Below are 11,465 nucleotides of genomic sequence, written 5' to 3' on the forward strand. Positions count from 1 at the left end.
AATAACTATGAGCCCCTCAGCTCATCTCCCACCTAGAAACTGCCCGTCCTGCCCGCTCGGGATTTCCCTCACTGCAAACACGAGAATGAAATCTCTGCTGGCTTTCCTTTCCCTGTTCTCTGCCCCCTCCTGTGAGTGTTATTGAGAGCGAGGAAATTAACAACAGATCCACAGATTCTTTCGGTGGCTAATTCTTTCCTTGCTTTGTTTTCCTCTCCAGGTTCCCTGTCCCAGGTGCAAGCTGGTCCAGTCCGGGCCGGGGGCGGTGAAACCGGAGACCCCTCAGCATCACCTGTAAAGGCTCTGGAGTCTCTGTCGGTGATCACTATTGGAGCTGGAGCCGGCAGCCCCCCGGGAAAGGGCTGCAGTGGATTGGTTTATCCGCAGCACTGAACGGGAGGGACCAACAGGTATAACTCGGCTCTCAAGCCTCGGGTCACCATCACCAGGGACACCTCTAAAAACGAAGTTTATTCTCCAGGGGGCTCGCTGACAGCTGCAGACACGGCACACTAATACTGCCAGGAACCAGTGACAGAGCGAGCCGGGACTGGTACAAAAAGGAAGCGAATTTTAATCAGCGACTAACATGCAATTCATCAGTGCTGTAGGAGGATGGACAGACAAACAGGCATGCCAACCCAGGGGGATCTCAGGAGCCCCTCGGTTTCTCCGCTTGCACCACCCTCCAGGCCCTTCCCCAAAGGATTTTAGCACGCTTCTAGACGTTTCCCCTAAATTCCGCCAGGGAACTCACTGCCACGAGGTGGTCACCGGTGTCTGAGGTGGTGGATCTACGTGGGAGCCGGGGCTGTAGATCAAGACAATAAACCTGCCTGTCGCTTTTCCGCAATCAGTTCGCTGCGCGCGGGGAACCGGGGATCGATAACTAAGCCAAAATCTGCAGAAGGAGATATAAGAGACGCACAACGGGAATTCTCCTCAAATTGCCCTGCTTGTCACTCTCCCACTTTCCACTGGCATATATTAACCCAACTAGATATTTACGGTTCATAACCATAAGCAAGTGCTGTTTGCGTGGTTGGCGCTTTCCCCACCCCGCTCCGCTTCTGCCACTTACCCTCACCGAGGGGGAGTGGCCTTCTCCACTCTCCCTCCATCCCAATCAAGACCGATACCACCGAGCACTCTCCACCGTTCTCCTCCACCGTGCCCGTGGACAATGTAACATTCAAAGATCATACTACCTATAGACAGAATCTTTGGGCGTGGAACATCCTGTTGTCCTGCAGATGGCCCAGGGCTTGTTCCCGTACTGATGGGATCCGATTAAGGAAGAACTCCTGCTGGCGGCCACGTAAACTACCTAGACAAAAAGAAAATATTAACTATTCATTTTATTTATTCTTATCGACGATACATGTCATAAGCTCAATAGCAGAATGAATCAGGACTACCAGGCCCTTTATGCAGGTACTAAGTTAGTGCCCCAAATGAGCTTAATATCATTAGCCCTCACAGTTATGTAGTTGCTTCACAACCCTTGAGAGAGGGAGATGCTGATGATCCTCTTGTTACAGAGATTGAGGAACTATCAGAATCTGATTATATAAAAGTATATTTTGCCCGCGTAAAGTGAGAATTCGCGCCAAAGATGAGTGAGGATGTAAGATTAAGCTTGATTGAAAGGTCGGCCTAAAGCTCTTAACTGTCATTACAGGATTCAAACTGCCTTTCTTCCTTTCTCTCTTTTATGCTACAATCCTCACTCTCTTCTGACAGCCCTTATATATATATCCCACTGTACAGGACTCCACACAAACACATGGGACTGATCCGATGTAGATCCAGAACAAAAAAAGTCCCCTTGGGTTTCAGTAGATTGGGTCGAAGCGCACACCCATGACAATAACTCTCCCTCCTCTCGGAACCGAGGCATATATATTGTTGCATTAACAGTTATCTATAAACACCATTGCTATTGATTCTAGTCGCCTCTTGTAATTGATGGAGAAGGGTATTGTAACGTGGCTGGTTCTCTCCCCTGTTCTTGTTTCTCTCCTTTCTCACCTTTTCTAGGCCTGCTTCATCCCCTCGTGCAGTTAGTCCGTCCTCAGTTTCTCTCGACCCAATCGGGTCTCCCGAAGTAAAGCAGCCCGTGCGATCCACCAGTTGACCGCGCCGTGAGTAGGTTTGTTCCTAACGCGGTGAATGATTTGGGTCAGCACGTCCACCAAAAGCGTCTTGGAGTGTGCCCCTGTCTTCCAGTTATTCACAAATTTAGTCACGGATTTAAACAACTACTATCTCTCCGTTTTAGGGCGATTCACAGTATCCGCAGTCAGCGCCAACTTCTACCTGTATATGAACAGCCGAAGCCAGACGAATCACCTCGTGTATGACAGTGTGAATAGCACCTGTCTCTCTCGTGCCGTCCATAGAGTACACCGTTGAGGGGAGAGCTCCGAATCTGAGTCGACAAACGCTCCGCCCCCCGCAGAGACGAGATGACACCCACTCCCCACAGTCAGAGACGCGAAGACTACGCTCTGTCCTCCACCAGCCTTAAGGAACAAGGAGGCAAGAAATTGAGAACAAGCGCAGGTGAAGAGTTTGTGTTGTTTAAATAGGAGCAGATATTATCATATCCGGGTGACAGTTTACTGGTTAAATCTGTCTTTACCTATTGCCAGGCTCCATCCGGTGGGAGCGAATCTCTCAGCCCGCTCCGGGGTCTGTGCACGTGATCCAGGCGCTTCCCCCGAGAATCTTTCCCCTCCAGCACCCGGGGACAATGGGCTCTGGCTCCATGTAGTTTCCTTGCAGTGGGCTTTGGAACGTATTTCCGTCCTCACATAGCTCCTGGCGGGCTCAGTGTAATCTAGTTCTGTTATTGCTCTGAATATCATGCGATGTATAAATATATCTTCTATCTCCACGATGTTGCCGGATACCCACGTGCAGTGGTCCGTGAGTCGAGGGATGTGAAATAATGCCCCGGAGAATCGTCTTCCTCTCTGCTCAAAGCCTCTCGCTATCACCTTCCTCAGCAGCTACTATGACACTGGTCCGACAGTCTCCCGGGTAAAGGGTACGGAAGCTGGTGGTCGTAGATTTTTAGACCCCCATGCATGCCAACCGGGGTACTCCCCGTCTGTTTGTGAAGGGCACCGGCGAATGAAGCGGGCAAGGGATCAGATAAAGGGATGGTGGGCTCTCAGGAGGACCCTTCCAATCGTTTTTTCGGCTGAGTACCCTGGGCATCTGTTCCTCCTCCTTCCCACCAATGGCTTAAGTGGGGTAGATTATAGTGTGCACGGGCAATGGTCCCAGCGTGGAAACCGAAGATCAGACGCAGAAATGGCCAAACCCCCGACATTGAAGGAATCATCCGCGCGAGAGGGCTTGTGGGGGAGGGCTGGAAACCCGCTTCAAATCCCCTTTCTCACCAGGATGGGCTATTTGGATTTGGCCCCTTTTGCCAGAAGGGACCGTCAAGGTCAACCAGGGTCTTCTATCCTTGTTTAGACCTCCGTGGGTTTGGCGCCCCTACCGCACTTTCTGGCCACATTAAACAGAAGCCTGGCCCCATAGGAGTCTATAGCACAAATACTCTCCGGCTGTTGGCCCCACCTCGTCATCCTTCTCCCGGACAGAAATGATAGGCCTCGCGGTTCTCCGGTAAGGCCTCAGAGGATTCTCGGGCTCCCACTGCTTTTACACCCAGGTTATGGATCTCCCGATGGATACAGTAGCCTATAGTGCTGGCTCTGTGTAAAGACGTCGACTTTAGCGGAGGCTCATTAAGTAATTTCGGGATTGTATGTTCCGAGGCGGAGAGAATTCTCCGGGCTTTTTGCACATCCCCTCCACACGTGGTTCGCTTCAAAGCCGATGCAACCAAGAACCAGCTTCGCACACGACCTGTAGCTTCGGCGCTGAGGCCTATGGAGCTTCCCGGAAAGACGGTCGCCAACATGGTAACTTCTCTATGGGCAAAGGGCATGGAATGAGTAGTGAATGGCGCGGCCTGTGAGTGAGGAAGAGACGCGCGGCTATTGGACATACCAGTCCCGTGCGCCCAGTTGACCCCTAGTCTCTGTCTAACTGTACTCAGTCTTAAGTTCTGACGAGCGTAAATATGCTCTACTCCTGCCCCTCGGCCAGGTAAGTAAGGAAAATAAAACAATTTGTTCCCTGCATGTGACCCAGGCCTTGTGCAATGCTGATCTTTCGCGAAATCCGGCCAGTGTTTTTTGATTACATAACAAATAACCCAGGGCTGCGGGAATCGGCCTTCTTCCGGTCACGCGGCGGCAGCATGACCCCACACACACCGCCGTGGCTACTTGTGTGATTAGGGCAAGGGACGCGACTACTCCGCTTCCGGAGAAGAGGCGCACGTGCGATCACCCTCGAGATAACACTCGGACTATCCTCATAATGGAGTCGTTCGATATTTAGTTCACATCCAATATCATACCGAGTGATACGGGCCGCGCATCGCGCTCGCTCGACTGACGCGCAGAGCCAGAGATGGTACTATAGTTTGGGGTGCCTTATGCGATCTCTGTCCCAGAGCCGAGGTGGTAGGCTATAGACCTGGCGCCCCCTGTCCAGCAGCAGCCCCGCGGGCCGTCCTCCAGGGGTCAGCTGATTCAAGCAACACAGACCCGGAGCGGGTCTGAGGATCGTCTCCCCGGAGTGGCGCACGGTGGAGTGCATCAGCGCGCACGGAATATACGGGCAGACACGGATTCTCTCCGGAAACTGTCTTACCCATGTAGATGTGGGTGCCTGCCACTTCGCGGTATGCCTCTCCTGTAAAGACGAGCAACAGACGCTCGCATTCGCCGTAGCGCGTCCGCTCTCTCTCTTCTTGCCTCCTTTGCCGACGGTCGTCGCAGAGGACGCTCCATCGTGAACAGCCAGCCTGTTTATGTTATTCCCACGGGGATTTTACGTGCTCATAGGCTACTGGTGTGTGGGGGCTGGGGTGGTGAGTTTGATGTGTCTCTATGTGCTGTGGTAGCCTGGGGTCCTCTCTCTGGTCTGTCAGTCACAAGTGGGCGTGCAATGGGTAGTGTTGGTGGTTTTCACAGCCAATGTCAGTCTCGGTCACCATTAGGCAAGCCAGCTTCGCCACGCTCACCCTGCCCAGCCGGGTTTTCCTGCGCTGGAGGGATCCGTTCTACAGCTCGGGGGGATTCCGGGACGTCTATATGGCCCGATGCAGTCCTTGGCCTCCTTATTGGACTTGTGACTTGTGGGCAAACGGGGCCAGTCACTTATTCGAGTTTGCGGTCTCGACAAGAACCCAGTGATCTGCAGGGTGACTCTATTAGTCAATGAAATACTGCCTAGTAATGCTATATCCTGTTCTAATGGTGGGTACACCTGCGGCGGTGCTATTTGTGAGGTGGATACTGTACGAGTACGGACAATGAGCCAGGCAAGCCTTGGGACTGTCACTCCTGTGAGTCAAAGCAGTGTTATGTGAATCCTATTGCATCTGAAAATGGGGGTTCGAGCCTGACTTTTTTAACAACTGGTATACACCCAAATCAAAAGTGTAGAAGAGTTTCCTATTTGAATTGAATATCTCAGTTCTGTGGCGCCTGCACAGTTCATCTGTTTGCAGCATCAGTCCTCATGAACAAACACAGCTACTAAACCCCTGCCTCGCTCTAAACTCAGGAGTCTCTACTACACAGTGGGCTTTTCTGCGTTTCAAGCTCCTCGTCTTATAGCTTTGCACCAGTGGCAAATTTAACCATGGTGAGTCTCTCTACGTTGCCCACCCCTTATGTCCAGTTCTTCCCAATCGGATGAGGTTCCAGTTATCAGGCCAGTTCTGGGGAATGTTTGACGCTCAAGCTGACTTCGTGCTCTCAGTGTGGAGGTTTTCCTCGCGAATTCTCCCTGGCTGTTTCAGAACCCTACAAAAGCCCCCTAGTGTAACAACAGTCACTCTCGGTTTCAAGCACGCTAGCCGCATCAGTGCCAACTGCCAGCCGTTCGTCTGTTTGATTTTCGCACCGATGACTCAAGATCCCAGGACATGCGTGGACCTTGGGACCAAGTGTCAATCTCATTCCTGAAGAGATCCCAAAACAGCCATCAGCTAACCTTAGCCTTTGCCGCAAAGGAGTCACGCCTTAGCCCCTAGGACCGCGCCGTGAGCGGTTGGTATGCCGCGATTTCCTGGGTGGTCTCTTCACAGTCGCCATCGTATTTATTATCCAGAGCCAACTCGTCTCCCCTCAATGACGTGAAACAGAACCCTGATTTCCAACTTCCCATTTGCATTCAGATTCCTTGCAAGGGTCGCAATGGAGGTGAAAGGTGAATCAGGGGAGCCAGTGTCAGAGGTGCTAAACGGGCACTGCTCTGCCTGAAGTCAGTGAGACTTGCCGGCACCTCCAAAAATCAGCCTTCCCGCTGCAGCTCGTTGTGGGAGGAGGGATGGATTAGGGGAAAGGCGCGGGGCTGGGTTAAGGAGATTCGGGTCAGTTCTGGTCTCTGCCAGACACTGCCTGAGAGAAAGTGGGTAACTCAGCTCATCTCTCTCCCTGCCCAGTCCCCACCTACAAAAATCCCCCCTTCCCACCTGAGTGTCTCACTCCCACATCGAGCCAGCGATGCGTGAGGTGTTTCCGCAGCTGCAGCTCTGGATGCAACCAGACTGGGACTCTGCTCCCAAGCAGAATGGAATCCTACCGCAGCCACGCCCAGGCAGGGAGCGGAGTCAATTATGCAGCAGCCTGAGTGGGGACAGCTCTTAATTCGTAGGGTCCTGTCATATCATCCCCTGTTCGCAGGGCTCCAGGGGGTGGGATACGTCTTATCAATGTAGGGAAAGGACAAGGAATCGAAGAGCCTTCTGAAAATTAAAGGCTCATATTGATTTTATCTCAAAGGAGCACAACTTTATAATCACAATAACAAACAGTAAAGTCTATGACGAAGTGTGGGGGGGGCGGTTCTTGGGTTTTCTGTATTTTCCAGTGGGCTGCATGCAGAGGGAGTGGGACTCAGTGTTCCTGAATGTTCTTGATTTAATGAGGTGAGGGGAGAGAGAGTTTGCTGTTACAGAGAACCAGAGAGGGAACTCCGGACCCCTGCCGACGGCCTGGAGGATGGAGACCCCAGCAACTGGTGATCTGATGACCGAGCTCAGGAATCATAGCCAGTTCTGGCCAGTGGAAGGACAATAGGCTGCGAAGAGAGGGCCCCAGTGACCTGACAAGCCAGTTCAAGCCAGAGGGGGCCAGAAGAGGGCTGAGAGGAGAGGAGACCCAGGCCATCTTGTTTAGGACTCTGTTTACCTGAAGAGAAGACAATGGACAGGGGCGGGGCTTGGGGTCAGGGATATCGGAGGCCCATCTGAGAAGCAGGGGGGCTCTGGGCTGGAGAGGGGGAACAGGCAGAGCCCACCTGGGTGCAGGTGAACTGGGCTGTGCGGTGCTGAGGGAGGCCAGGCCTGAGGCCCTGAGAGTTTCCTGTGCTGTGTTCAACTTCCAATAAACCCTCCTGTTTTATGCTGGCTGAGAGTCACTCCGGTCTAGAGAACAGGGGGTATCAACCCCTTTGGGGGTGAGGAGGCCCAGGAGGTCCAGAGCGCATAGACTCCCTGAGGGGCCCACAGTGAGAAACAGGTGTGCTAAGCCTCAGAGAGGTGCAGCTTCAGGAGGTGGAGGGGCTGACCCCCAGAGAGAGAGTGGACCCCCAAGAACGGCTGTCTCATTGAAAGGAGCACTCCCCCACGGACCGCACAGGACCACGAGTGGGCACGATCTGTGAGTCTGTGACATTTGGTCCAGGATTTTCAAATATATGGAGGTGCTCAAAGATGAAGAGAGACTCCCAGTGGTATTTTCAAAAGCTCCTGAGTTAGCCACCTAACTCCCATGGAGGTGTTGTTATAACCCCTCCCCCCCAATCCACTGGGCCTAGAGTCCTTCAAATCTGGAATGTATATTCTGCTTCTGTTGTAAAATGAGGACAAGTCCCTGACAGTGCACCCTCTTTTAACTTGAAATCTTTTCAGCCACTTTCACCTCTCGCCCCCACCCCCAGTTGGGTCAAATCGACTTGTATGGCTCTGCCTCAGTGGGTCCCTGTTTAAATACAAAGCTCTGATTCTAGACGCCCCAATATTCGTGCAGGAATATCTCCTTGACAAAGTCTTCCACAATCTCTGCAAATAAATATGAAAGCCTAACAGACTTTTATCTTCTATTGGTCTTTCCTTCAGCAAGGAATGAATCGTTTCCTTTTATAACTCTGTCTCTCATTCATGCATTTGCTTTTATTTGGTAGGAATGGCCCTACTGGGTCAGACCAAAGGTCCCTCTAGCCCAGTATCCTGTCCTCTGACAATGGCCAGTGCCAGGTGCCCTAGAGGGAATGAACAGAACAGGGAATCATCAAGTGATCCTTCCACTGTTGCGCATTTCCAGCTTCTGGCAAACAGAGGCTAGGGACACCATTCCTGCCCATGCTGGCTAATAGCCATTGATAGACCTATCCTCCATGAATTTATCTAGTTCTTTTTTGAACCCTGTTATGGTTTTGCCTTCACAACATCCTCTGGCAAGGAGTTCCACAGGTTGACTGTGCATTATGTGAAAAAAATACTTCCTTTGTTTGTTTTAAATCTGCTGCCTAGTAATTTCAGCTGGTGACCCCTAGTTCATGTGTTATGGGAAGTAGTAAACAACACTTCCTTATCTAGTTTCTCTACACCAATCATGTTTTTAAATACCTCTATTGTATCTCCCCTTAGCTGCCTCTTTTCCAAGCTGAAAAGTCCCAGTATTATTAATTGCTCCTCATACGGAAGCCGTTCTGTACCTCTAATCATTTTTGTTGCCTTTTCTAACCTTTTCCAATTCAAATATCTTTTTTTTTGTTTGTTGGTTTGTTTTGTTTTTGTTTTTAGATGGGGCACCACATCTACACATAGTATCCAAGATGTAGAAGCACCATGGATTTATATAGAGGCAACACAATATTTTCCGTCCTATTATCTATCCCTTTCTTAATTATTCCCAGCATTCTTTCACTTTTTTGACTGCAGCTGCGCATTGAGTGGATGTTTTCAGAGAACTGTTCACAATGACTCCAAGATCCCTTTCTTGAGTGGTAACAGCTAATTTAGATCCCATCATTTTGTGTGTATAGTTGGGATTGTGCTTTCCAATGTGCATTACTTTGCATTTATCCACATTAAATTTCATCTGCCATTTTGTTGCCCAGTCACCCAGTTTTGTGAGATCCCTTTTGTAGCTCTTGGCAGTCTGCCTGGGACTCCACTATCTTGAGAAGTTTTGTATCATCTGCAAATTTTGCTACCTCACTGTTTACCCCTTTTTCCAGACTGTTTATGAATATATTGAAAAGGACTGGGCCCAGTACAGACTCCTGGGGGACACCACCATTTACTTCTCTCCATTCTGAAAACTAACCATTTATTCCTACTCTTTGTTTCCTATCTTTAAACCAGTTCTTATGTTCTTAAGAAGCCTGACGGATTTAGGAACCACAATCTCACTGGATTTCACTGGTGGCTGGATGCCCAGCCACCTACCTGCCTCTATTCTTCTCTGCTCTTTGTCACCGGAACATTTTAGAGACTCACAACCAGTCCTGGATTTCACCCTCTAGTCCGCACGTGAAGTATCATTAATCCCATTTTACAGATGAGGAAATGAGTCCCAGAGTCACAAAAGCAGAAATTAACCAACTTGCCTAGGGGTTTTGGGCACCCACCACCCACTAACAAGAGTGGGAATTGTGCACGCAGAGCCACTAAATGGATTTACCCAACGGCAACAGGGAGCAAGTGGGTGATTTAAGAACTGACCCTGTCACGCCTGTCTTGTCTCTAGGGCACCAAGCAATTCAACAGACTAATACACAGCTGTGCTGAGCAGAGCGCCTGGTGTCTCTGGTCTGTAAAGGGGACCCCTGTCCGAGGGGCACATCGCCATGTACTGAGCGCTCACCCTCTGCCGCCTCTAATAGCCACCCTGGGAAAACCTCATGCAAATCCCTTCCCCGGGGGGTTCCTGTTAAATACAAACCCCTGGTTCTAGGAGCCTCAGTCTCTCCCCAGACACGGAACCTGTCCTGCCCACTGGGGAGTGTCTCCATTAGCCTTCATCATGACACTGTCACTGTTCTGTTCCCTTTTCCTACTCTTTGCCATGTCAGGTGAGTATTTCATGGGATGCTGAGAAACAGCGAGGTGAGGCATGCACCGGTTCCAGGCAAGAGTCAGCTCTGTTCTTTTTCCCAGGTGTCCTGTCCCAGGTGCAGCTGGTCCAGACCGGCCCGGGGGCGGTGAAACCTGGAAAGACCCTTAGTATCACCTGTAAGGTTTCTGGAGTCTCCGTCAGCAGCTACTATTGGAGCTGGGTCCGGCAGCCATTGGGGAAAGGGCTAGAGTGGATGGGGCGCATCCAGAGCACTGCAGACGGAGGCAGCACAGCTTACAACTCTGCTTTCAGTAGCCGGATCACCATCGCCAGGGACACCTCGAAGGACGAAGTTTATTTCCAGCTCCGCTCGCTGACAGCTGCAGACACCGCCACCTATTACTGTGCCAGACACACAGTGACACAAAGCAGAGCAGGGACTGGCACAAAAAGAGGAAGTGAGTTCCGTGCAGACACTCAGGGGCCTTTTACACAAACGTCCCTGCTCCTGGTAGCAGGGAAACATTTACTCTTCTGGCCATTATTATCTCAGACTCATCGGACAGAGGCTGTCACCTCAGAGAACCGAAATGGGTGATGATGGGGCTGATCTACAGCCCTTTGGAATCAATGAAACTCTCACCTCTGATTTCACACGGCTTTGGTTGTTGTGGCCTTACGAAAGACCTACACAGTGAGAGCAGATCCACAGCTGGAATCAATGATCACAAATCCACTGGATTCAATATATCATCTACCCCTGATTATGGCAGCTAGCAATCTGGAACTTTTATTCAAACAGTTAAACACTCTATTAAACACATGGGAGCTATTCATCCAATGGGATTTGGGTGCTTAACTCCCTTAGGGTTCCTTTGAAAATCCGAGTCTTTCATAGAAAGAGGTTCCATCTATACGTTTAGAACTAGATAAACATCCCCTTCACAGAGGTGCTTTTATTCTGGAAAGAATTAAAACTTCTAGGCTCAGATTTAAAAGATTCCATAGCATTTAATATTCTAGTTAATATTGGATCCCTGCCCCCCAAAGACTTTATTATCTAGGTAAAAAACAGGAGGGAACAGATGGGATATCACAAGGAACAAAGAGATAATATTAGTCAGCATTGCAGACACTGGCCTCAGCAAACCACTGATCTAACTGTTCTCTCTCTCTGTCCATCCCTACATAGACTCACAAACACACATAGATACGTGTCCTAGCACAGCGTGCAGGGAAGGGTGAGCTGGAGTGTTTATACAGGTAGGGGCGGAGGAAGAATCGCCCTTTCACTGAATTTCT

General features: G+C 50.5%; 1 gene segment (V, D, J or C); it reads left to right on the forward strand.

Moving 5' to 3' along the window:
• The window catches only part of LOC142047769 (immunoglobulin heavy variable 6-1-like), a 159,742-nt gene that overhangs the window by 83,401 nt on the left and 64,876 nt on the right, over window positions 1–11,465 (forward strand).

The sequence above is a fragment of the Chelonoidis abingdonii genome, chromosome 14 (genome assembly GCF_003597395.2).
Source record: "Chelonoidis abingdonii isolate Lonesome George chromosome 14, CheloAbing_2.0, whole genome shotgun sequence".
Lineage (NCBI taxonomy): Eukaryota > Metazoa > Chordata > Testudines > Testudinidae > Chelonoidis > Chelonoidis abingdonii.